The sequence below is a fragment of the Mercenaria mercenaria genome, chromosome 2, assembly GCF_021730395.1.
Source record: "Mercenaria mercenaria strain notata chromosome 2, MADL_Memer_1, whole genome shotgun sequence".
Lineage (NCBI taxonomy): Eukaryota > Metazoa > Mollusca > Bivalvia > Venerida > Veneridae > Mercenaria > Mercenaria mercenaria.
The window spans coordinates 69,775,053-69,800,625 of NC_069362.1; the positions used below are offsets into that span (position 1 = coordinate 69,775,053).

A 25,573-nucleotide genomic window follows, 5' to 3' on the forward strand; every position below is an offset into this window, starting at 1 on the left:
CATTTTGGACTACTTCACATGTAACACTGAGTAGTCACTTCCGGTTTGGTGTAATCCATCCTTCTACGGTCACTTTAAGGTAACATGGCTATGAATGTCTCCACTAAAGAAGTGACATCATCCACTATGTGTAGAATGTTTTATGTGGGCATAAACACACTATATAGCTGGTTTCCTTCATTCTGTATTCAAAATGAGAAATTTCCAATGGCTGCAACATGCACTAGAACACATTTTAAATGTTTCTAATTATAACTTACATTTTCTTGAAGAACTAGAAGATGCTTTTGTAAAAAAGCGCATGTCTTCCCCACAGCATAGTCGTGTATGCAAGAAGTCAATAGGGGAGAAGAGCGAAAGTCAAAGAGACACTGATGGTTGGCTGCAATAGGGATCGCCTATTTGGCACGTCCAATCATCCCACTAAGTTTCAACATTCTAGGCCTAGTGGTTCTCAAGTTATGAATTGGATACGGTTTTCCATGTTAGGGCTGCTGTGACCTTGACCTTTCATCAAGTGACCCCAAAATCATTTGGGGTCATTTACTCTGCATGTCAAATTATCCTATTAAGTTTCAACATTCTGGGTCAAGTGGTTCTCAAGTTATTGATTGGAAAGAGTTTTCTATGTTCAGTCCCCTGTGACCTTGACCTTTGAAGAAGTGACCCCAAAAACAATAGCGGTCGTCTACTCCATAAGTCCTACCTACTCTGTTATTCCTATCTCCCTTTGAAGTTTGAAGGTTCTAGCTCAAATGGTTCTGAAGTTATAAACCGGAAATAGATTTCCATTTTCTGTCAACTGCGACCTTGACCTTTAACAGAGTGACCCCAAAATCAATAGGGGTCATCTCCTTTGCATGACCAATCATCCTATGAAGTTTCAACATTCTGGGTCAAGTGGTTCTTAAGTTAATGATCGGAAATAGTTTTCCTTGTTCGGGCCCCCGTGATTTGACCTTTAACGCAGTGACCCCAAAATCAATAGGGGTAATCTACTCTGCATGACCAATTATCCTATGAAGTTCCAACATTCTGGGTCAAGTGGTTCTCAAGTTATTGATCGGAAATGGTTTTCCATGTTCAGGCCCCTGTGACCTTGACCTTTGACGGAGTGACCCCAAAAACAATAGCGGTCGTCTACTCCATAAGTCCTGCCATCCTATGAAGTTTGAAGGTTCTAGGTAAAATGGTTCTCCAGTTATTGATCGGAAATGAAGTGTGACGTACGGACGGATGGATGGACAGGGCAAAAACATTATGTCTTACACATAATATTGTCTTTCTGAATTAAAAACTAAAGAAAAATGGGGTTCATGTTTGATGCAAGAAAAATATTTCAGTCAGTCAACACACTGTAAAATCAGCTAAAAATAAGACCCGATTTTTTAATGGTGGTGTAAGACCTAAGTTTCCATGAGGTCATTATGCTTTCATGCTATTGTTTTATTATAAAAATTCTACCTAAAAGCATAGATCAATCATGTGATTTAATAACAAGAGCTGTCGGAGGACAGCAACGTTTGACTATTCAACAGCCTTGTCAACTGAATGAATACAAAAGAGATCACAGAGTGATCTTGGCGCCCACCAATGAGCCATTTTTGAATGTTCCAAATTTTAAGACTAGCTCAAGATCAAAATCAAGGTCAAAGTTCATTTCTGTACACAAAATTGTGCATGTGGTCCATGCATGTGGTCCAAATTTGAGATGAAAAGTATCTTCCTCCATCCTTGGTCTCGTTAGTGCCTTGATGATGGTGACTTTCTCCTTGTAACTCACAGGTTCTGTTGGTTGTTCTGACTGAGCTCCTAGCTTAGCCAGTTTGTCTGCCTCTTCATTGCATGCAAGTCCTCAATGGGATGGAATCCACTGAAGTGCTACTTTGCAGGTTATACCCAGGCTCTGCATTCTGGCTAGCTGCGGAGCTTTATTGTTGATCAGAGCTTCCATGACAGACAGTGCATCTGTGAGAAAGACAACTGAGGAGCTTTTTTCTGCCTAGTCTTCAACCATTGTAAAAGTAGGTCACTAGGTCAATGTCAAGGTCAAAGTTTATTTCAGTACATAAACCTTTGCATATGGTCGAAATTTGAAGGCTGTAGCTACAGAAATGTAAAAGTAGGTCACTAGGTCAAAATCAAGGTCAAATTTCATTTCGGAACACAAAGCTATGCATGTGATCCAAATTTGAAGCCTGTTCCTTCAAAAATGTGAAAATAGGTCATTAGGCCAATCTCAAGGTCAAAGTTTTTTCCGGTACATAAACCTATGCATGTGGTCCAAATTTGAAGGCTGTAGCTACAGAAATGTAAAAGTAGGTCACTAGGTCAATCTCAAGGTCAAAGTTAATTTCGGTACACAAAACTATGCATGTGGTCCAAATCTGAAGGCTGTAGCTTGAGAAATGTGAAAGAAGGTCACTAGGTCAAAATCAATGTCAAATATCATTTTGGAACACAAAACTATGCATGTGGTCCAAATTTAAAGCCTGTACCTTCAAAAATGTGAAAGTAGGTCACTAGGTCAGTGTCAAGGTCAAAGTTTATTTCGGTACACAAACCTATGCATGTTGAAGGCTGTAGCTACAGAAATGTGAAAGTAGGTCACTAGGTCAAGACCAAGGTCAACTCATGTCAAGTTTCATCTAGCCACTCAAAACTATGCATGTTGTCCAAATTTCAATGTTGTAGGTTATGGACAAGAAGAGTTTCAAAGTTTTTCCCTATATAAGTCTATGTAAACCATGTGATCCCCAGGGCAGGGCCATATTTGATCCTAGGGGAATAATTTGAATAATCTTACTAGAGGACCAATAGATGATGTTACATACCTATGGTCCTGTGGTTTTGGACAAAAAGATTTTCAAAGTTTTTCCCTATATAAGTCTATATAAACCATGTGACCCCCAGGGCGGGACCATATATGACCCTAGGGAAATAATTTGGACAATCTTTGTACAGGACCACTAGATGCTGCTACATACCAAATATCAAAGCCCTAGGACCTGTGGTTTTAAGAAGATTTTTCAAAGTTTTTCCGTATATAAATCTATGTAAATTATAAAAATAAACAAAGGGCCATGACTCACTCAAAAATTGTTGAACCAGTATGATTTTCAGGGGGACATAACTAGGGTATCAATACATCAATCTGACAAAGTTTGGTCAAAATCCCTCATGTAGTTTCGGAGGAGATGCGATAACGAGAAATTGTAAACGGAAGGAAGGACGGACGCCGGACCACGGACACAGAGTGATTTGAATAGCCCACCATCTGATGCTGGTGGGCTAAAAAAAACCTGTGTGTAAAAAGGCTTCAAGTGTGTTTGTAAAACGTACTGGTACAAGTACAGAGTCAGGTTTGTATCAATATCAAGTCTCTAGCTATTATGGATTCAGAGAAGAAAATATTCAAAGTTTTTTTTTACGTATTATGCCTATATTATATACAATATTGTCACACACATGGGCATGTCCATTTTTGAACCTAGATCAATACTTTGAATATTTACAGTAGGTAGCCAAACCCTAAAACCCTAATATTACATGCAAAATATCCAAGAAACAATTGTGAAAAGTTGTTTTAAAATTGTGCCTGCTGTTTCTGACAAGAACTTCACACTATATACATATAGTGAAGAGGTGACAATTCCCCCTGGCAGCCATGTGTTATGACAAATCAAAATAATTTGAACAATCTTGGTAGAAGGTCACACAAGTACCATTTGTGTGAATTATTTCAACTCGGACCAGCAGTTTCATACAAGAAGATTTTTTAAGTTTCCACTATAAACATATAGGGAAAAGTGACCACACCCTCAGGTGGCCATGTTTTTTAAATAAATGGGAATAATCTGAACACTCTTGGTAGAGGGCCTAACAAGGACCATTTGTGTAACAAGAGCTGTCCATAAGACAGCCAAAGCTCGACTATTCGAATTATTGTCCCAGAAGCAGGAAAATATTACCCTAAATGTTAAAATATCTAGAGTTTCAATCCAGTATCTGCATTAGTTTTGGAGATTTGTCAGAGTCATGGGACTTGACCCAGTGAGGTTGGTAATTGATCTAGAAAAATAAAAATTAAGTTTCAAATCTATATGCCTTCAATAATAGCTGTATGTACTTGCACGCAAAACTTTAACCAGGATTTTCTAAGTCCAAAAGGGGGCATAATTTGGCCGAAATGCAGGTCAGAGTTATGGGACTTGATGCTATCAACTAGTTTTATAACCCTGAAGACACATGCTAAGTTTCAATTCAATATCTGCATTAGTTTGGAGATAGTAACTTGCATGCAAAACTTTAACCAGGATTTTCTAAGTATAACAAGAGATCACAGAGTGATCTTGGCGCCCACCAATGGCCATTTTTTTAATGACTAGCTCAAGGTCAATTTTCATTTCCGTACACAGCACTGAGCAACTGGTCCAAATTCGAAAGCTGTAGCTTGAGAAATGTGGAAGTAGGTCACTAGACCAATTTCAAGGACAAAATTCTTTGTACGCAAAACTATGCATGTGATCAAGTTTGAAGGCTGTAGCTTGAGAAATTTGAAAGTAGGTCACTAGGTCAATCTTAAGGTCAAAGTTTAATTTGGTACACAAAACTATGCAAGTGGTCCAAATTTGAAGACTGTAGCTTGAGAAATGTGTAAGTAGGTCACAAGGTCAAAATCAAGGTCAAATTTCACTTCAGAACACAAATCTATGCATGTGGTCCAAAATTGAAGCCTGTACCTTCAAAAATGTGAAAGTAGGTCACTCGGTCAATGTAAAGGTCAAAGTTTGTTTCAGTACACAATCCTAGGCATGTGGTCTAAATTTGAAGGCTGTAGCTTGAGAAATGTGAAAGTAGGTCACTAGGTCAAAATCAAGGTCAAATTTTATTTCAGAATACAGAACTATGCACGTGGTCCAAATTTGAAGCTTGTATCTTCAAAAATGTGAAAGTAGGTCACTAGGTCAATGTAAAGGTCAAAGTTTGTTTCGGTACATAAAACCATGCATGTGGTTCAAATCTGAAGGCTGTATAGCTTGAGAAAATGTGAAAGTAGGTTACTAGATCAAAATCAATGTTAAATTTCATTTCGAAACACAAAATTATGCATGTGGTCCAAATTTGAAGACTGTACCTTCAAAAATGTGAAAGTAGGTCACTAGGTGAAAATCAAGGTCAAAGTTTTTTCAGTACACAAAACTATGCAGGTGGTCCAAATTTGAAGGCTGTAGCTTGAGAAATGTGAAAGTAGGTCACTAGGTCAAAATCAATGTCAAATTTGAGTTTGAAACACGGATCTATGCATATGGTCCAAATTTGACGCCTGTACCTTCAAAAATGTGAAAGTAGGTCACTAGGTCAAAATCAAGGTCAAAGTTTTTTCCGGTGCACAAAACTCTGCATGTGGTCCAAATTTGAAGGCTGTAGCTACAGAAATGTGAAAGTAGGTCACTAGGTCAAAATCAAGGTCAACTCATGTCAAGGTTCATCTTGCCACTCAAAAATATACATGTGGTCCAAGTTTGAATGTTGTAGTTATTGACAAGAAGATTTTAAAAGCTTTTCCCTACATAAGTCTATATGAACCATGTGACCCCCGGGGTGTGGCAATATTTGACCCTAGGGGGATAATTTAAACAAACTTGGTAGAGAACCATTAGATGATGCTACATTACAAATATCAAAACCCTAGGCTTTGTGGTTTGGACAAGAAGATTTCCAAAGTTTTTCCCTATATAAGTCTATGTAAACCATATGACCCCCTGGGCGGGGTCATATTTGACCCTAGGGGTATAATTTGAAGAATCTTAGTTGAAGACCACTAGATGATGTCACATACAAAATATCAAATCCCTAGGCCCTGTGGTTTTGGACAAGAGGTTTTTCTAAGTTTTTCCCTATTAAAGTCTATATAAACCATGTGACCCCCAGGGCGAGGCCATATTTGACCCCAGAGAAATAATTTGAATCATCTTGGTAGAGGACCACTAGATGATGCTTCATACCAAATATCAAAGCCCTAGGCTCTTTGGTTTTGGACAAGAAGGTTTTCAAAGTTTTTCCCTATATAAATCTATGTTAATTATAGAAATAAACAAAGGGCCATAACTCACTCATAAATTGTTGAACCAGTCTGATTTTCAGGGGGACACAACTAGGGTACCAATACATCATTCTGACAAAGTTTGGTCAAAATCCCCCCCAGTAGTTTCCGAGGAGATGCGATAACGAGAAATTGTTAACGGACGGACGGACGGACGGAATGACGGACGGACGGACCACGGACGCAGAGTGATTTTAATAGCCCACCATCTGATGATGGTGGGCTAAAAAGGGGTATAATTTGCCCAAAATACATGTCAGTGTTATGGGTCTTGACCCAGTGAGGTTGGTAATTGATCTAGAAAAAGAAAAAATAAGTTTCAAAGCTATATGCCTTTTAGTAATAGCTGTATGTACTTGCAAGCAAAACTTTAACCAGGATTTTCTAAGTCAAAAAGGGGGCATAATTTGGCAAAATGCAGGTCAGAATTATGTGTCTTGATGCTATCAACTAGTTTTATAACCCCGAAGACACATGAGAAGTTTCAATTCAATATCTGCATTAGTTTTGGAGACAGTAATTTGCATGTAAAACTTTAACCAGGATTTTCTAAGTCCAAAAGGGGGCATAATTTGCTCAAAATACATGTCTGAGTTATGGGACTTGACCCAGTGAGGTTGGTAATTGATCTAGAAAAAGAAACAAGAGGACCATGATGGTCCTGAATCGCTCACCTGTCACCACATGACCCAATTTTCATGAAGATCCATTGAAAAATATGGCCTCTAGAGAGGTCACAAGGTTTTTCTATTATTTGACCTAATGACCTAGTTTTTGAAGGCACATGACCCAGTTTTGAATTTAGCCTAGATATCATCAAGGTGAACACTCTCATCAATTTTCATGAAGATCTCATGAAAAGTATGGCTTCTAGAGAGGTCACAAGGTTTTTCTATTTTTATATCTACTGACCTAGTTTTGACCACATGTGACCCAGTTTCAAACTTTATCTAGATATCATCAAGGCGAACATTCAGACCAATTTTCATGAAGATCCATTGAAAAATATGGCCTCTAGAGTGGTCAAAATGTTTTTCTATTTTTAGACCTACTGACCTAGGTTTTAACCGCAGTTGACCCAGTTTCGAACCTGATCTAGATATCATCAAGATGAACATTCAGACCAACTTTCATACAGATCCCATGAAAAATATGGTCTCTAGGGAGGTCACAAGGTTTTTTTATTATTTGACCTACTGACCTAGCTTTTGATGGCATGTGACCCAGTTTCGAACTTGACCTAGATATCATCAAGATGAACATTTTGACAAATTTTAATGAAGATCCATTGAAAAGTATGGCCTCTAGAGAGGTCACAACGTTTTTCTATCTTTAGACCTACTGACCTAGTTTTTGACCATAGTTGACCCAGTTTCAAACTTGAGCTAGATATTATCAAGATGAACATTCAGACCAACTTTCATACAGGTCCCATGAAAAATGTGGCCTCTAGAGAGGTCACAAGGTTTTTCTATTATTTGACCTAATGACCTAGTTTTTAAGGGCACATGACCCAGTTTCGAACTTGACCTAGATATCATCAAGGTGAACATTCTAATTTTCATGAAGATCCATTGAAAAGTATGGCCTCTAGAGAGGTCACAAGGTTTTTCTAATATTTGACCTACTGACCTAGTTTTTGATGGCACGTGACCCAGTTTCAAACTTGATCTAGATACCATCAAAGTGAACATTCTGACCAATTTTCATGAAGATCCATTTAAGGGTATGGCCTCTAGAGAGGTCACAAGGTTTTTCTATTTTTAGACCTACTGACCTAGTTTTGGACCGCACTTGACCCAGTTTCGAATTTGACCTAGATATCATCAAGATGAACATTCTGACCAACTTTCATAAAGATCCCATGAAAAATGTGACCTCTAGAGTGGTCACAAGCAAACGTTTACGGACGGACGACGGATGCCACGCGATCACAAAAGTTCACCTTGTCACTTTGTGACAGGTGAGCTATAAATAAGTTTCAAAGCTACATACCTTTAAATGATAGCCATATGTATTTGCATGCAAAACTTTAACCAAGGCGTGATGCCGATGCCGACGCAGAAGCCAGTGTGAGTAGGATAGCTAGACTATTCTTTGAATAGTCGAGCTAAAAATGTTTCAAGATCGGGCCAGCAGTTTCACACAAGAAGACTTTTAAAGTTTCCACAAAACACATACAGGGAAAAGTGACCACGCCCTCTGGCAGCCATGTTTTTTGAGAAATCGGAATAATTTGAACAATCTTGGTAGAAGGCTACATAAGGACGATTTGTGTGAAATTACGAGTATTTCATAATTGGACTAGTGGTTAAGGAGATGTTATTCAAAGACTTTTCTATTTTTAGCTCCAGGCCAAGTTTCATCAAAATCTATTCAGTGGTTTTGGAGATGTTGTTAAAGAAATTGTTGATGGACACAGTGTGATCGCAATAGCTCACCATGAGCACTTTATGCTCAGGTGAGCTAAAATGGGCCAAAATTTGAATGAAATTCAACCGAGACTTATATCCAACTTGGTTAAGTTAGTATGTCTGCATATGATGACTGGTTGCATTGCATGAAGTTTCAGGCCAATACATATAGTTGTTACTGAGATACAGGTTAATTTTCTGAGTCGAAAAAGGGCTATAATATGAAATAACAAGAGTTATCTAACTTTGTTATGTCAGTAGGTCTGATGACTGGGTAGCATTGTGTTAATGTTAAATATGATCAATAAAATGGTTAACTAGGAGATGCTTTTGTAGAAAAGTGCATGTCTCCCCAAATGCATAGTAGCAATAGGCAAGAAGTCAATAGTCCAAGAGACACCTATGTCTAGCTGCAATTCGAGTTTCGAACTGGCAATCTACTTGGCATGTCCAATCATCTCAAGAAGTTTCAACATTCTTGGCCTAGGTTCTCAAGTTATGGATTGGAAACGGTTTTCCAATTTCTGGCCCCTGTGATCTTGACCTTTGATTGAGTGACCTCAAAATCAATAGGGGTCATCTACTCTGCATGTCCAATCATCCTATGAAGTTTCAAGATTCTGGGTCAAGTGGTTCTCAAGGTATTGATCAGATATGGTTTTCCATGTTCAGACCCCTGTGACCTTGACCTTTGATCAATAACCCCAAAATATTAGGGTTAAAGTGGCATTATGCGCATCTTACAGCACGTAGTGTGTTTTTGGTGAATGTTTTATAAAAGCAGGTTTTCGGTTGCTGTGCATTTAAATGTGTTTAATTAACAATAATGCCGCATAAGTATTTGAAAGTGATGCTTTAGAAATGAAGAAATCGGACTTAAAAAAAATAGTTCATTTCTTCAGTCTTGTACGCAATGATGAAGGGAAGCAACTCATGCAAGCAATTTGACTTTTCTTAAAAAGACTGACCCAGTCAAAATAAGAAAATTCATAATTAAAAAGTTGTTATTTCGTAATAGTAACAGGAAGAGTTTGGTATACTGGGTTAAAAACCATAATTTCCTCCACCCTTTTTACACACATATCTATTTGTGCTGTATTTTTACTTGAAAAATGCGTATAATTCCACTTTAATCTACTTTGTAAGCTTTATCACTCAATGAAGTTTGAAGGTTCTAGGTCATATGGTTCTCCAGCTATTGATCAAAAATGAAGTGTGACAGGCAGATGGCACCTGTGACCTTTACCTAGGCAGATGGCACCTGTGACCTTTACCTTTGAAAAACTATGGGGGTCATCTACTCCATAAGCCCTACCACCCTATGAAGTTTGAAGATTCTAGGTCAAATGGTTCTCCAGGTATTGATCGGAAATGAAGTGTGACAGACAGGGCAAAAACAATATGTTAACTAGAAGATGCTTTTGTAAACAAGAGGACCATGATGGTCCTGAATCGCTCACCTGTCCCCACATGACCCAGTTTAGAACTGAGGATGACGTCGTTTTTTCTATCATTTGACATAGTGACCTAGTTTTTGAGCTCATGTGACCCAGTTTTGAACTTGACCGAGATATCATCAAGATAAATATTCTGACCAACTTTCATGAAGATCCATTGAAAAATATGGCCTCTAGAGAGGTCACAAGGTTTTTCTATTATTTGACCTAATGACCTAGTTTTTAAGGGCACATGACCCAGTTTCGAACTTGACCTAAATATCATCAAGGTGAACATTCTAATTTTCATGAAGATCCCATGAAAAATATGGCTTCTAGAGAGGTCACAAGGTTTTTCTATTTTTAGACCTACTGACCTAGTTTTAGAAGCAAATGACCCAGTTTCGAATTTGATCTAGATATCATCAAGATGAACATTCTCACCAATTTTCATGAAGATCCATTGAAAAATATGGCCTCTAGAGAGGTCACAAGGTTTTTCTACTTTTAGACCTACTGACCTAGTTTTTGAGCGCAGCTGACCCAGTTTCGAACTTGACCTAGACATCATCAAGATGAACATTCAGACCAATTTTCATACAGATCCCACGAAAAATATGGCCTCTAGAGAGGTCACAAGGTTTTTCTATTTTTAGACCTACTGACCTAGTTTTGGACCGCACATGACCCAGTTTTGAATTTGAACTAGATATCATCAAGGTGAACATTCTCACCAAATTTCATGAAGATCCATTGAGAAGTATGGCCTCTAGAGAGGTCACAAGGTTTTTCTATTTTTAGACCTAGTGACCGGTTTTTGACTGCACTAGACCAAAGTTTCGAACTTGACCTAGATATCATCAAGGTGAACATTCTGACCAATTTTTATCAAGATCTCATGAAAAATATGGCCTCTAGAGAGGTCACAACGTTTTTCTATTTTTAGACCTACTGACCTAGTTTTTGACCGCACGTGACCCAGTTTCGAACTTGACCTAGATATCATCAAGTGAACATTCTGACAAATTTTCATAAAGATCCCATGAAAAATGTGACCTCTAGAGAGGTCACAAGGTTTTTCTATTTTTAGACCTACTAACCTAGTTTTTGACCGCATGTGACCCAGTTTTGAATTTCAACTAGATACCATCAAGGTGAACATTCTGACCAATTTTCATAAAGATCCCATGAAAAATGTGACTTCTAGAGTGGTCACAAGCAAAAGTTTACGCACGGACGACGGACGCTGCGCGATCACAAAAGCTCACCTTGTCACTTTGTGACAGGTGAGCTAAAAAGCGCATGTTTCCCCCAATGCATAGTAATAATAGGCAAGAAGTCAATAGAGGACAGGAGCGAAAGTCAAAGAGACACTGATGGTTGGCAGAAAAAGGGATCATCTACTCGGCATGTCCAATCATCCTATGAAGTTTTAACATTCTGGGCCTAGTGGTTCTCAAGTTATGGATTGGCAACAGTTTTCCACGTTCTGGCCTCTGTGACCTTGACCTTTGATCAAATGACCTCAAAATCAATAGGGGTCATCTACTCCATAAGCCCTACCACCCTATGAAGTTTGAAGGTTCTAGGTCAAATGGTTCTCCAGTTATTGATCAGAAATGAAGTGTGATGGACAGGGCAAAAAACAATGTTAACTAGTAGATGCTTTTGTAGAAAAGCGCATGTCTCCTCCAATGCATAGTAATAATAAGCAAAAGTCAATAGAGGACAGGAGCGAAAGTCAAAGAACACTGATGGTTGGCTGCAATAGGGATCATCTACTCGGCATGTCCAATCATCCTATGAAGTTCAACATTCTGGGCCTAGTGGTTCTCAAGTAATGGATTGGCAACCGTTTTCAATGTTCTGGCCTCTATGACCTTGACCTTTGATCGAGTGACCTCAAAATCAATAGGGGTCATCTACTCTGCATGTCCAATCATCCTATGAAGTTTCAACATTATGGGCCAAGTAGTTCTCAAGTGATCCAAAAATAAATAGGAGTCATCCACTCTACATTTCCAATCATCCTATGAAGTTTCAACATTCTGGGTCAAGTGGTTCTCAAAAATATAAAGTTTGAAGGTTCTAGGTCAAATGGTTCTCCAGTTATTGATCGAAAATAAAATGTGACAGGCAGATGGCACCTGTGACATTTACCTTTGATGGAGTGACCCCAAAAACAATTGGGGTCATCTACTCCATAAGCCCTACCACCCTAAGAAGTTTGAAGGTTCTAGGTCAAATGGTTCTCCAGTGATGAGGTGATCATTTGACCCAAGTTTCATGAAAATCTTTCAAGGGGATTGGGAGACATAGAGCAGACACAAAATGGAAGGTTCAAACCTTTGACCTAGAGTTGTGACCTTGATCTTGAGCTGACACATAAGTTCTGCACATTGTCTTGATGAGGTGATCATTTGACCCAAGTTTCATGAGGTTTAGGAGATACAGAGCAGACACAAGGTGTTACGGACGGACGGACAGAGACCATTCCTATAAACGCCCCCACTCCGCCACCACTCATGGCAGGGGATTAAATAGTGGGAAACTAGAATTGTGTCCATAGGACATGGATGCCCCCACATAGTGCGTCATCCTTTATGGTCATATTCAGATGTTGTGAATCTGAGCAACTTTGAATCCATTCCTTCAAAGTGTACAAGAAGTTGAACACACCAAATTTCTTCACCATGGCCTATTTTGTAAAATTAAGAAAGGGCCAGAATTCAAGAAAAAAGAAGACAACCACAGAAAAAAATCTATTATTTATGGTTATCTTCACATCAAAGTCCTTCATCTGTGAAGCTTTCAAAAATATCCTTTCAATAGTGTTTTGGGGAGTTGAACACACAAGATTTTTCCCTACATTCTGTAGTAAAACTATCAAAGGGCCATAAATGTGGTAAAATAGTCACAGCAAGAGTTCCTTCCTTTAAAGTCATCGCACATCAAGCTTGTTCATGTGAAAGTTTGAAGCAAATCAGGCTAATCAGGGGCATAAAAAGTGCTTGCTGTGTGTCTAAAATTAAGAGAGAAAAGCGCTTGCTGAGTGTCTAAAATTTAGAGAGAAAAATGCTTGCTTTGTGTCTAAAATTAGAGTGAAAAGCGCTTGCTGTGTGAGAGAGAGAAAGCAGCCCCTTGCTATGTGTTTAAAATTAGAGAGAAATGTACAATGTTAAATAGATTTATTTCATCATTTATAACAGTTGAAATGATGCATATTACAGTACATGACAAATGAACTTAAGATAGACTAGAAAAAATACTTTCAAGTTAAACTCTATAAAAAAAATTCCAACTTACAAATCAGCAGATACAAAAGCTACTTTAGCATGTCAATCATAAATAAATTCATTTAATGTATTTATTAATAACATTTGAGCCGTGCCATGGGAAAACCAACATAGTGGGTGTGCGACCAGCATGGATCCAGACCAGCCTGCGCATCCGCGCAGTCTGGTCAGGCTCCATGCTGTTCGCTTTTAAAGCCTTTTGGAATTGGAGAAACTGTTAGCGAACAGCATGGATCCTGACCAGACTGCGCGGATGCGCAGACTGGTCTGGATCCATGCTGGTCGCACACCCACTATGTTGGTTTTCCCATGGCACGGCTCATTTATATTTTAAGAATTGAAATACTGCATTTAGAATCTTAAAAATATTAGACTGCAAATTAATGTCAGCCAAGCTAAAAATTACAGTGAGCAACCATCAATATAAATTATGTGAATACCATAAAAAAATTCATGCATTACACAATTTTAGCTTATCTTTCGGTATGCCAGAGATTGTTTCTCTGTTTCAACTTCACTAGAACAGAATTCACTGGAATACAGACTAATCTGTGATAATATCACATAACAACAAAACTATATAAGTCTCTGCTTGTAAAACTGGCCCTTACTAGTTGTATGGTGTATCAGCTGATCTACTAGCTTTTCTACTAAATCACTGAACAGTTGGTTAACCCTTTGCCTGCTGGCAGCAGTAATTCTGCCTTTGCGACCAGTGCAGACCAAGATCAGCCTGCACATCCGTGCAGTCTGATCATGGTCTGCACTGTTCGCTATTCAGTCAGTAAATTTCCAGTAAACACCCCTTCGAATAATAAATGGTATTGCCCAAATTGAATGATGGACCAGTCCATTATAGAAATTTAGCAGGCTAAGGGTTAACTATGTTATCAAAATCAACTTCAAGGTAGTTCTGCATGTTTGATAAACCACAAATGGCTTTGTCATAAAAACAAGGATCGGTATAATTATGTAAACAGAAATCCTGCAACAAAATAAAAATTTAATGGCAGCCAATGTGTTATTTGATAACACTGGCAAAATTAGTATCTGTCTAAAGATTAAGTAGAACTAGCAAAGGTGATTCATATTCTACGAAAAGTTAAGTAATAAATATTTAATATTCAAATTACCAACTGTGAAAATGTCATCAAAATTTTTATTTTCCTATTGACTCCCTTTGTGAAACCTTGCTTGAGATCCAAATTATTCAAATTAGTCCAGCAAAATATCAAGCATGATACCCAAATGAATGTTCTTAGTTTTTCTTAACTTTTAGAATAAAAGCACAGCCTGCGGGTGCCAACGCTTGTCTACAAATGCTTAACAATATGTTAAAAAAAGAGTTATGGTTTTTGGCCTTCTTACTCATCTTAACTGATTATAAAAAAAATATGTATGAAGTTTCAAAGCTATAGTAAGTATTCAAGATGAGTGAATCAAGAAATACTGATTTTCTAAGTTAAAAAAGTCTGTAATTCCGACATAATGCAAGAGAGAGTTACAGTTCTAATGATAATAAATAAGTGTACAAAGTTTCAAAGCTAAAGATCTCATAGAGGTCAGGAAAAGTGACGTTAATAAAAAGGAATTCAAGTTTTCTTAGTACATAAAGGGCCATAATTCAAACAAAATGCTTATTAGACTTATGGCCCTTGGCCTGCTTTTTCACCTTATGATAATAAACAAGTCTCCAAAGTTATAAAACTAGTAATTAAATGAAGTGGACCAAAAAAATGAAATAAGTACAAAAGGGGCCATAATTCTGACAAAATGCAAGTTAGAGTTATGGTTCTTGGTCTACATATTCAAGTAATGATGATAAACAAGCGTGCAAAGTTTCAAAGCTGTAACTCTTATAGTCTTTGAGAAAAAGTGGACCTGGACCTAAACAAAAATTTTAACCAAGAAATTGAAATTTTCTAAGTAAAAAAAGGGCCATAATTCTGACAAAATTCTAATCAGAGTTATGGTTCTTAGTCTACATAGTCACCTAATGATGAACAGGCTGCAAAGTTTCAAAGCTGTAGCTCTTATAGATTTTGAAAAAAGGTGGACCTAAATAAAAATTTTAACAAATGCTGAAGCCGACACTGTCGAGCTAAAAATATTGATTGAATCAAATTCTAACTTGTAGAAAAGAATTTGATACAAACATGCAGAATTGCCTAAAAAGCATTCTATTTGTTAGAAAACTAAGCATTCTAAAAGCATTAAGTTAATAATAAAATTTCTGTAATGCGTGCACAAGAAAAAGTTAAGTCTTAAGCCCTATGTACCTTGAACAAATGTCAATTTCACTTTGTTTCAAATAAAATACTGAGTACAAAATACAAAATATCAAAGCTTTAAAAACTTCATTAAACATGGAGAATAAGAACAGCACTTACAAAACATAAAGAAACAGAAATCAAACAAATAACTTATCCTACACTTTATTTATAATAACGGATGCTGTAAATTCATACTGCAAAACTACGCAAGGTGACGCAATAACAGGAAAAGAACATTTGTACGGATGGCAACGAATAGCATTTTTTGTATTCAAATATTCCGTCAACCTTCAAAACGAATATTCGAATATAAACTGATCAACAAATCAAGTCAAAATCCTATGTGTTCAACATACCCTTATCAGCAACCTACATCAATTCTACTTTCATTTTCGCCACAAGTAAATCAGACACTGACGAACTGAGATTGACTAATTGTTCTCATTGCCTGTTCATGTTTTGGAATATAAAATATTTGTTATCTGCCTTGATTTAGAAATAATTCATATAGATTTTATTATTTCTTACAGAGATGCAGCCCTCACATAAGTGAGGTTCTCTCCACACATATTACACTTAGCCGACCTTTTATCTGACGATAGCGTGAACTTCAAAACGGCAGGAGGCATTGCTTGCATTTTGACATAAGATTCACGTAATAGCATGAACAATATTTTCAATCAAATGAGGTGTTTTAGGCTGCGGGGTGAAGTGTGATAGGTCTAATAAGAGTAATATAAAGAAAAAGAAATATTTTCCTTAACTTTACTACTGGTACTTGTCTGAATATTGAGTACTAATTTTAAAAAGTAGTTAACCATACGAAGTGCATTTATTCGTCTTATCAATTGGAAAATCCAATTTACATCAAAAAATAAAATGCATCATATCTGACTTGTTTTCTACACTTTCCGGCATTTTTCTTTACTTAAAAACATCTTTTTATCAACTTTGACTGAACTCAAAGTCATCAAATATACAAAATGACATGCCTGACAATGACAGAAGCCATTTTTGCGCATATTTATAATGAAAGCGAGTTTTGGCAAATTAGATAAACGAACATTTTGATTCTTTCATTTGGCTTTTATATATTTTTCATGATCTTATATTTTTTACGAATATTCAGATAGTGAAACAGTATTCAAATATTCGTGTAATGAACAAATATTCGTTGCCATCCTTAAAAATTTGTTAAGTTTACTGTCAGACTTAGCATCCAACTTCAAACCAAACCAGTCTCTTTGATCATTACTGTGTTTATTTCTGAGGCAAGTATACACTTGGTGGTTAAAACTTAAAACTGGGGAAGTAAATATATCAGAAATATCCCCTTCTATAATCAGATGATAAAAATAACAAGTTAGAGATGTTTCAATCATTATAGTGACTGTGAGAAGTTGTTTACAAGTACACAACCAAGTCCATGCTAACCTAATGTATCTATATATACAGAAATAATTATATTATATTCTCAAATTCAGATTAAAGTAGATTTTTAACAGAGTAAATAAAATCTTGAAAACACCTTAAATCTATAGGCTATCATAATGACTATTGTGTTATATTGCATTTCTTTTGGCTATTACTGTATGTACCAAGAGTCAGTATGGAACAGTATTAAATGTTCACGTTACTTTATCAAAACATCGTCTGAATTCTGTCATTTAAAAAAATAGTTTTGAACTGCACCAGAACAACAATATGGCACATTTAAGTGTGAAACAATGTTGTAGCAGCACTGGATTATTGCAAGGAATGATTAACATACCCGTTTCAACCCTGACACTACTTACTTTGGAAAACAGTGTTTTAAGAAGACAGCTTCACTGAAAGCATCCTTTTGGACTGCCACTACTAAAGATTACTGTTTGATCCACAGGCCCTAGTCTAGTGTAAACTTTTCCCCCAAAAATCCCTTCTTTCATTACTGTTTTAAAAGTTAGCCAAATGAAGAAAAAAATTGATGACATAAATTCATTCACAGTATCATATACAATGACAAGGTGAACAACGCGAGGGTAACGCTATGGGAAGTGACTCGGTATACTTGTAGAACATGCCAAAATCAGAAATTATATACTTGCAGTCTCTACATGCATGATCGCACTTTCAAAACATTTAAAGGCTTCCCTACAATACTGACCCCATAAATTGCTTCGAAATTTACAGTACAAGTCTCTACGGATGAAATGTTTCAGTTATCCTCGACGATTTCAGCTTGCCAATTGAAGTGATAAATCCAGGAACACGTCCCGCTAACCAGAATAGATAACTGAAACATTTAGCCAGTAGAGACTTATTCTGTGTAATTTGAAATTATTTATGGGATCTGTCTAGTATTTAGGGAAACATGCAGAGGCTGCAAGTGTATAAACTCCTATTTTGGCATGTTCTACAAGTATACCAAGTAACTTCCCATAGCGTTATGCTTACGTAGTTCACCTTGTCAATGTATATGATAATGTAACCACATTTTTGGTCATCATTTTCTTTCCATTTAACTAACATATAAACAGTACATCTGTGTGGAAAAAGGGATTTTGAGAAAAAAAAATACCACACCAGTGCCTGTGGTTTGATCTACCTATTCAGTGATAAGGGTTTTACTTGATTTCTCTTTGAATATAACATAAATTCATATATATATTGTTCATCATTCTGAATAACTTTACAGGTGGTAATAAAACCTTCATCAGTTTCGAAAAGCATGATTAGTGTTGATTTCAGTGTCAAAAAGTGATTTTGATAGTTTTCCATGGCAACATTTTATCAATTTTGGACAGTAGAAAGTTTTAAAATTTCAGTTCTGTCATTATTTTTTGACAGATTGATATATGACTTCTATGATAACTTAGTTTGCAAAAATATCAACATTTCCTGGTAAAAAGTTTGCAAAGTTTAGAAATAGTAAGTCTGAAGCCAACTGAATTTTAAACAAAGAAAAGTATTTTTGGTAAAAAAAAACTGACACTACTTGAAATATCTTTAAATAATATCTTTAAAATTCATAGTTTATTCTACCACCCCTGTATTTGGAATGATGCATAATTTATATCTAGACCTTGACAAACAAATATGAAATTAAACAAAACCCCTGTTATGGATTTGTTGGATCAAGCAGTTATCATGTAACAATATTTCGGAAGCATGAAGTTTGCATTACTGCTGTTGATATATGCTTTTTTACCTTTTTCGAGAGTTTCAAAATTTAGCCCGACTGTTCGACTGAAGTCCTCTTTTAGTTTTATGACAGTACTAGACAGAAAAGCAAACAGAAATTTAAATTTCCATAGTGACCAATATAGTATGACTAAATTACTTTTAAGGAATTTTTAAATGTCTACCAGAAATTATGTCTGATCTTGTATAAACAGAAAATTTAACAGGAATGTACTTGCAGCACAGCTCATGTTAAATAAGAAAAACAAGACAAACTTGGAATTTTTGTAACTAAAAACTGAACACATTTTAAAGAAATTTCAACCAAATCAATCACTACAAATACTTCTAAACAAAGAAAATAATCTATCAGCATACAAGTTATTCATAGGACAGGTCTGAAACAAAATCAAGAACATTTGTCACACACTTTGTCAAGATTTACAGCACAAACTTCAATCTATAAAAACACAACATTACGTAACAATTGTTAAACGATTAATGTCAAATTTACAAAAAAAAAAAATACAGCAATTATAAATTGTAGTACTAAGTTAATTTATGAAATGTGACGTAACCAATTAAACAGCAGATAAGTACTTGTGTACTGATTATACTACTTACACTCTACCTGCATAACCAATACTTACACATTTAATCAATATGCAAATCAGCATATTCCAATTTCCAAAACATACATTTCTGGTATAAAACCATTCTGTGTAAAGCTATAACTTAAATCTTTAGTTATTACTTTAGTAGTTACCTTATTGCAAGTTACAACCAAATACTTCTTCTAAAATTTGTGTCACATGGAAGAAAAAAGTTACAATAAAGTAAAATGGCATTTGCACTTCAGTGAAATTTTTTACCAAAAAACATATATCTAAACAACAAAACTGCTTGAAACATATACAAATAATGCTAGTGACCCCTGATTTAATAAAAAATTGTAAATTATATACTATAATTTAACAGATTTCTTTTGTAAGTATCCATTATCAGTGCAATTCAAATTTTAGATTGCTTCTTGAAAATCAAATAAATTTTACCATGATTTCATTATAATTATATAAAACTTTCTTGACAATTTAAAGAAACTTCTATCTGCTACATAACTGCAAGGTAGTTTTAAGAAAGTTTCTTCCAAGCACTTTTCTGGACATATCAAGAATCATTTAAAAGAATGCTTTAACTGATTAAAATACCATGTAATGCAAATTAAATAGAATAAAATAATTGAACTGAGGTTTCAGCAATTTTCAATTGTGCTTAAAATACACTGGCTGTGTTTAAAATATGTTTCGAAGGCATTTGCCGACCAAACTGTATTAACACACCCATTGTTACAGTATTTCATTCTGGGAGAATGATGAACGTCATAAAACACATTTCGTTTCTATAGTAACTGTGTTGTTAAAATCATAAAAAACACATTAATTTACAGAATAATAATAGGAATCATCCAGCCATTAAGGCATGTTTTACATCCAAGATAAATATGTAAAGATGTCTTCTGTAATAAATAATAAGCAAAAACGACATACATTTCTAAAACAAGTTCACATGAAAATGTCTTCTACACAGAATTATATGTCTTAAGTGTAATAGCAAATGGCACTAGAATGGTATTCTGATAAATCTTTGTAGTTACCAGAATTTCTGAAACTGGAATTCAGTGCATTAGGATTATGTCGGCATAAATGATAGTTGGTGATATATTAACAATGTGCAAGTAAAGAGAGCACCGAGTTACAATGTTCTGGTGCAGTAATGCAGACTGAAGTTACACCAATCAAATGTTAAATCAGTCATATCAGTAAAGCTCATTTAACAGAGAAAATTTGTGAAAAATGTTACGAGTTTTGCAATATGCTTTGGCTCTCCAACCTCTTCCAAAACCAACATAATAAATAGCAATTTCATATAAGATTCCACTGTTTCCAGTGATACTGTTTTTGGCAAACACTTCCTTCTTTAGCCTAAAAAAAAACAATCCCACTTAGGGTAAACCAAACACCTCCTAACCTCCCTAACCTCCATCTTATGTTTATTCTACATTATTTATAAATTTTCAAGAGAAAAAACACCATCAATATGCATGCAAATACAGTAAAAAAATGTTAATTTAATAGAATGGAATTAAAAAAAACTTAGAAGAAAATGCCTTAAACAAAATAGAGATTTGAAATTTGCAAGAAATCAACTTCAACAATACAACTGTTAATTGTATGGTTAAAAAATATATTACAAAAAAAAATCCTATCAACCAGTTTTTATTTGAACTAGTTGGGAAGTAGTAGCTGGACAGGAATTGTTACCATATAGGTGTTGAAACTGTTTAATTTCAGCATTATTCAGGTAGTCATTCGATCTGGATCATTTAGACATTTGGTTTTTGTGTTTATGAAAAATATTTGTTCTCATATCTCAAAACAATTCTTCCTTGCAATTGGGCATGCAATAATTAATCTACTGAAGTACCAACTTGCTCATATTATTTTGCTGATTTTGATCTAACATGCACTGTTAGAAAAAACAAATTCTAGAGCAGCTTAAAATAGCTTTTAGCTACCTATTTTAATCTCAAAATATCAGTCAGCCATCTGCTAACTTTTTATTTTACCATTATAAATTAACTGCAATAGAAACTTACACAATTTATGTGCCTGTTTAAGCCCCTAGGAAACCCATATCTTTATGATGCCAGCAGCCATGGTTACCTTGTAACATGAAGAAGGAGCTGAAGTTCATGTGTTGTGGTTTCATCATATCAAATGATTCCAGGGAGAAAAGAATTCATGAAAAAACAGAATTTAGTCCAGTTTCTAGTTCCCAACCAGTATCCTAAACAAAACAATTTTTCCTTGGCCTTGTCAAGGTGTAATTTACCCTACAAAATTTCACACAGACAATTAACATGACAAATAACAGTGATAAAAAAATGATGCCCTGGATTTTAAAACAGAGACACAACCGATCAGTGAAGATGACATAAATTATGCTCCCTGAATATATCTTGCACACTGAAATTTGTAATTTTAAGTCATAACAATTTAGGTGCTGTGCACATAAAAGCTCATTACAAGATGTTTGTTAAATTTACCCGGTTTCATAAAGTCATAGTATAAATGAATATATTGTATATTCAAATTTGATTAGAACAAGGGAGAAGACCTAACAGGGGATATAATAATATTTGATGAAGAGTAATGCATTCAAAATACAGAAGTCATTGCTAGAAGGAACTCTGAACCATTCTTCAAACAGTGCAACTTACTTTTCTTGAGCAAACACCATGGTGAAGATTTAAAAGTTCTCGTTTGTATGGAAGTTGTGTCAGAAGGTTAACTTACTATTGTCTATATGCACAGGAAACATCTGCCCTTACTGGGAGGTATTTACTCGTCAGGTTTTTTTTTTTTTTGTTGGGTTTAACGTCGCACCGGCACAATTATAGGTCATATGGCGACTTTCCAGCTTTGATGGTGGAGGAAGACCCCAGGAGCCCCTCCGTGCATTATTTCACTACGAGCGGGTACCCGGGTATAACTACCGACCTTCCGTAAGCCAGCTGGATGGCTTCCTCACATGAAGAATTCAATGCCCCGAGTGAGGCTCGAACCCACATTGATGAGGGGCAAGTGATCTGAAGTCAGCGACCTTAACCGCTCAGCCATGGACGCCCCTTGTCAGGTGTGGTTTACACTTCAACATGCTTATTGAACCTTCATCATTTATCTCATTGTCTTGTAAACATAAATACTTTATAACCAAAACTAAAATTATGGCTCTTGGGTCTGAAAGTAAAAAATTCAGCAGGGCAAGCCAAACTGTTCACCTGGCTGACCTATGGAAAACAAGTGAATGAAGTATTGCCATGCAATACAAAGTCCCCTACTGGAAGGCACCTAATTTTCTCTACTGCAGTATAACATAATGAACTGATATCTGTCAATGATGTATAAACAATATTGTACTACATATACAATATGTTATAACAACACACTTGGATTAAAATGTGCATATATAAAAACCCACAGTTGTTTTCATATTGAATTTTTTTGGCTGATTAAAAAAATGTTATCATGTAAGTTATTTATAGTAACAACAAAGGGAAATTAATCTTTAAAAAAAAAAAAAAAAAAAAAAAAATCTATATAATATAAGTCCACAAGAAACCCTTTACCAGGTAGAGATAGGTCAAAATACACCTAAAAATTGGATGTAACATGCATGCTGTACCACAGAAAAGTGGTCTCGATTTTTCTCTACCGCCAGTAATAAAAAGTTACAATAAAATCTATTTATAGTAACAACAAAGGGACGTAATTCTAAAAACAAGGGTGCCTCATGGTGGTGAACATTTGTTCCAAGTTACATCAAAATCCCTCCATGCATGAAGAAGAAATGTTCCGTACAAAGTCATTCTTGAATTTGACCTTTGACCTCTAAATATGACCTTGACCTTAGACCTAGGGACCTGGTTCTTGCGCATGACATGTTGTCTCATCCAGGGGAATATTTGTGCCAACTGATATCTAAATCCTGCTTTGCATGACAAAGTTATAGACCGGACAGGAAAAAAATCCTCTTGACCTTTGATCTCAAAGTGTGACCTTGACCTTTAAGCTAGGGTACTGGGTGTTGCGCATGACACGTCGTCTCATCATGGGAAACATTTGTGCCAAGTAATATTAAAATCCCTTCATGGATGGCACAGTTATGGACGGGACAGGAAAAAAACTCTGTTGACCTTTGACCCCCAATTGTGACCTTGACCTTTGAGCTAGGGGTCCGGGATTTGCGCATGACACGTCGTCTCATCATGGGGAACACTTGTGCTAAGTGATATTAAAATCCCTTAATGAATGTCAGAGTTATGGACCGGACACGAAACAGACCCTGTTCATGCTATGTTAACATTTGACTGTTTAGTGTGACCTTGACCTTTGAGCTAGGGGTCTGAAAGTTGTGCATGACACATCGTCTTATTATGAGGTACATTTCTGCCAAGTAATATTAAAATCCCTTCATAGATGGGAGAGTTATGGACCGGACAGGAAAAAAGCCTTGTTGACCTTTGACCTCCAATTGTGACCTTGACCTTTAAGCTAGGGGTCCAGGTTTAGCGCATGACACGTCGTCTCCTCATGGGGAACATTTGTGCCAAGTAATATTAAAATCTCTTCATGGATGGGAGAGTTATGGACCGGACAGGAAAAAAGCCCTGTTGACCTTTGACCTCCAATTGTGACCTTGACCTTTGAGCTAGGGGTCCGGGATTTGCGCATGACACATCATCTCATCATGGGGAACATTTGTGCCAAGTAATACTAAAATCCCTTCAAGGATGGGAGAGTTGTGGACCGGACAGGAAAAAAGCCCTGTTGACCTTTGACCTCCAATTGTGACCTTGACCTTTGAGCTAGGGGTCTGGGTTTTGCGCATGACACGTCGTCTCATCATGGGGAACATTTGTGCCAAGTAATATTAAAATCCCTTCATGGATGACAGAGTTATGGACCGGACACAAAATTGCGGACGGGGACGGGGGACAGACGGACGGAGGAATGGGGAAAAAAGTGCTTTTCCTATAGTCCCAAAATGGTTTTCAACCATAGGGGACTAATAATTTCTCCAACATTAAGGATATCGGGGAGGAAAATCTGTGAAAAAAGAGCCGTCCATGAAAAACCAAACATAATGGCTTTGCAACCAGAGGTCCAGCCCAGCCTCGCATCTGGCAGTCGGGTCTGGACCCATTGTTCGCTTTTTAAAGCCTATTGTAATTAGAAAAAAACCGTTTGCGAACAGAGGCCCGACCGACTGCGCGAGGCAGGCTGGTCTGGATCCATTTTGGTCGCAAAGCCACCTTTTGGGTTTTCTCATGGCAGGGTAAAAAGGAATTTTTTTTTTGTTAAATTTCAAATCAGTACAATTTGAAGGTTTACACAATTAAAAATAAATAAATTTTTGTATAACCCATCCCCAAGTTGAAGTCAGTGTAGACAATTTAAACATCAAGCCCAACTTGCCTGTTTGTAAAAACCTGGTATTACACTTCATTAGTGTTCAACTGATTTTTTTATACTGTTAAATTTTTTGACGTTTACAAGTTTTCATGGATAACCGGACCCTATTTTTTGAAAAAGGGCATTTTCATTTAAAGCTGAATTTAGATTTTGGCCCTGAAACTAATAAACAAATGTTTACACCAAACATTTTAGTCATCTTAAGGCCCCAGAAAAGATAAGGTTTCAGCTTTTTTTAAAAGGCATACTTCAATTATTGATGGTCCTTCCTAAGCCCTATACTTTGAAGGTACTGCTCATTTAAACCATCACTGAATAGTCTCAGAACTAAGGAAAAAGCAAGATGGCCAGAGTAACAGACAAAGTGACAACTATTATGCTCCGCCAATTTTTCGGGAGCATAAGAAATATAATTCCCAAAATTTAAAGACGACTCTTCAGCCCAGAAATAGTAAAATTATAAAAATCATTTTAACTTCCTTTTTTTCTTATTTTTTCTTACAGTGTCCGGTCTCGTTTTTAAGTTACGTATGGAGAATTAGGAAAATTTTTTTGGGTAAAGCTTTGAAGTGCTAACATGAGCGGTTTTTAATTTTACCCTTTGCTGTTTCTTCCGACCCATACACCATTGAGTTTAATAAAAAAATCTAGGCACCTTTCTTTGTAAAAATAAAAAAAAAAAAATCACATCATTTGTACAAAACATTATTTACGACATTGAAAACCAATGTAAAAGAAAAAACACAAAATAATGAAAAAAATTTCCTTTTTACAAATACTTTATAACAAAAGTCTACTAAATTTATAGTCACTGAAAATATTAAAAGAAACAACCAATTGTATTAACATTA

At 36.1% G+C, this 25,573-nt stretch overlaps 1 protein-coding gene across 1 annotated transcript in view; it reads right to left on the minus strand.

Annotated features, from left to right (window-relative positions):
* Positions 1-25,573, minus strand: part of LOC123564231 (BTB/POZ domain-containing protein KCTD5-like) — a 425,345-nt gene that overhangs the window by 354,187 nt on the left and 45,585 nt on the right. The window lies entirely within an intron of this gene.